Below are 2,500 nucleotides of genomic sequence, written 5' to 3'. Positions count from 1 at the left end.
AGATGGGGAGAAGAGAGAGGAGAGAGATGGGGAGGAAGAGAGAGGAGAGATGGGGAGGAAGAGAGAGGAGAGAGATGGGAGGAAGAGAGAGGAGAGAGATGGGGAGGAAGAGAGAGGAGAGAGATGGGGAGGAGAGAGAGGAGAGAGATGGGGAGGAAGAGAGAGGAGAGAGATGGGGAGGAAGAGAGAGGAGAGAGATGGGGAGGAAGAGAGAGGAGAGAGATGGGAGGAAGAGAGAGGAGAGAGATGGGGAGGAAGAGAGTGGGGAGGAAGAGAGAGAGAGAGATGGGAGAGAGAGGAGAGAGATGGGGAGGAAGAGAGAGGAGAGAGATGGGGAGGAAGAGAGAGGAGAGAGATGGGGAGGAAGAGAGAGGAGAGAGATGGGGAGGAAGAGAGAGAGAGAGATGGGGAGGAAGAGAGGAGAGAGAGAGATGGGGAGGAAGAGAGAGAGAGAGATGGGGAGGAAGAGAGATGGGGAGGAAGAGAGATGGGGAGGAAGAGAGAGGAGAGAGAGAGAGATGGGGAGGAAGAGAGAGAGAGATGGAGAGAAGAGAGAGAGAGAGAGAGATGGAGAGAGAGAGAGGAGAGAGAGAGAGATGGGGAGGAAGAGAGAGGAGAGAGAGAGAGATGGGGAGGAAGAGAGAGAGAGAGAGAGAGAGATGGGGAGGAAGAGAGAGGAGAGAGAGAGAGATGGGAGGAAGAGAGAGAGAGAGAGAGAGAGATGGGGAGGAAGAGAGAGAGAGAGAGAGAGAGATGGGGAGGAAGTGGGGGGAAGAGAGAGGAGAGAGAGAGAGATGGGGGAAGAGAGAGGAGAGAGAGAGAGATGGGGGGAAGAGAGAGGAGAGAGAGAGAGATGGGAGGAAGAGAGAGGAGAGAGAGAGAGATGGGGAGGAAGAGAGAGGAGAGAGAGAGAGATGGGGAGGAAAGAGAGAGGAGAGAGAGAGAGATGGGGAGGAAGAGAGAGGAGAGAGAGAGAGATGGGGAGGAAGAGAGAGGAGAGAGAGAGAGATGGGGAGAAGAGAGAGGAGAGAGAGAGAGATGGGAGGAAGAGAGAGGAGAGAGAGAGAGATGGGAGGAAGAGAGAGGAGAGAGAGAGAGATGGGGAGGAAGAGAGAGGAGAGAGAGAGAGATGGGGAGGAAGAGAGAGGAGAGAGAGAGAGATGGGGAGGAAGAGAGAGGAGAGAGAGAGAGATGGGGAGGAAGAGAGAGGAGAGAGAGAGAGATGGGAGGAAGAGAGAGGAGAGAGAGAGAGATGGGGAGGAAGAGAGAGGAGAGAGAGAGAGATGGGAGGAGAGAGAGGAGAGAGAGAGAGATGGGAGGAAGAGAGAGGAGAGAGAGAGAGATGGGAGGAAGAGAGAGGAGAGAGAGAGAGATGGGGAGGAAGAGAGAGGAGAGAGAGAGAGATGGGGAGGAAGAGAGAGGAGAGAGAGAGAGATGGGGAGGAAGAGAGAGGAGAGAGAGAGAGATGGGGAGGAAGAGAGAGGAAGAGAGAGAGAGATGGGAGGAAGAGAGAGGAGAGAGAGAGAGATGGGGAGGAAGAGAGAGGAGAGAGCGAGAGATGGGAGGAAGAGAGAGGAAGAGAGAGAGAGATGGGGAGGAAGAGAGAGGAGAGAGAGAGAGAGATGGGGAGGAAGAGAGAGAGAGAGAGAGAGAGATGGGGAGGAAGAGAGAGGAGAGAGAGAGAGAGATGGGGAGGAAGAGAGAGGAGAGAGAGAGAGATGGGGAGGAAGAGAGAGGGAGAGAGAGAGAGATGGGAGGAAGAGAGAGGAGAGAGAGAGAGATGGGGAGGAAGAGAGAGGAGAGAGAGAGAGATGGGGAGGAAGAGAGAGGAGAGAGAGAGAGATGGGGAGGAAGAGAGAGAGAGAGAGAGATGGGGAGGAAGAGAGAGGAGAGAGAGAGATGGGGAGGAGAGAGAGGAGAGAGAGAGATGGGGAGGAAGAGAGAGGAGAGAGCGAGAGATGGGGAGGAAGAGAGAGGAGAGAGCGAGAGATGGGGAGGAAGAGAGAGGAGAGAGAGAGAGATGGGGAGGAAGAGAGAGAGAGAGAGAGAGATGGGGAGGAAGAGAGGGAGAGAGAGAGAGAGAGGGAGAGAGAGAGAGATGGGGAGGAAGAGAGAGGAGAGAGAGAGATGGGGAGGAAGAGAGAGGAGAGAGCGAGAGATGGGGAGGAAGAGAGAGGAGAGAGCGAGAGATGGGAGGAAGAGAGAGGAGAGAGCGAGAGATGGGGAGGAAGAGAGAGGAGACGAGCGAGAAGAGATGGGAGAAGAGAGAGGAGAGAGAGAGAGATGGAGGAAGAGAGAGGAGAGAGAGAGAGATGGAGGAAGAGAGAGAGAGAGAGAGATGGGGAGGAAGAGAGAGGAGAGAGAGAGAGATGGGGAGGAAGAGAGAGGGAGAGAGAGAGAGATGGGGAGGAAGAGAGAGGAGAGAGAGAGAGATGGGGAGGAAGAGAGAGGAGAGAGAGAGAGATGGGGAGGAAGAGAGAGGAGAGAGAGAGATGGGGAG

At 54.8% G+C, this 2,500-nt stretch overlaps 1 protein-coding gene across 1 annotated transcript in view; it reads right to left on the bottom strand.

Moving 5' to 3' along the window:
• LOC123725610 (transportin-2) overlaps nt 1-2,500 on the bottom strand; it is a 29,221-nt gene that overhangs the window by 14,938 nt on the left and 11,783 nt on the right. The window lies entirely within an intron of this gene.

This window comes from Salmo salar, chromosome 12 (assembly GCF_965601325.2).
Source record: "Salmo salar chromosome 12, fSalSal1, whole genome shotgun sequence".
In the NCBI taxonomy this organism is placed as follows: domain Eukaryota; kingdom Metazoa; phylum Chordata; class Actinopteri; order Salmoniformes; family Salmonidae; genus Salmo; species Salmo salar.
Note: the sequence above shows the minus strand (reverse complement) of the source record. Positions and strands in the feature narration are given on the sequence as shown.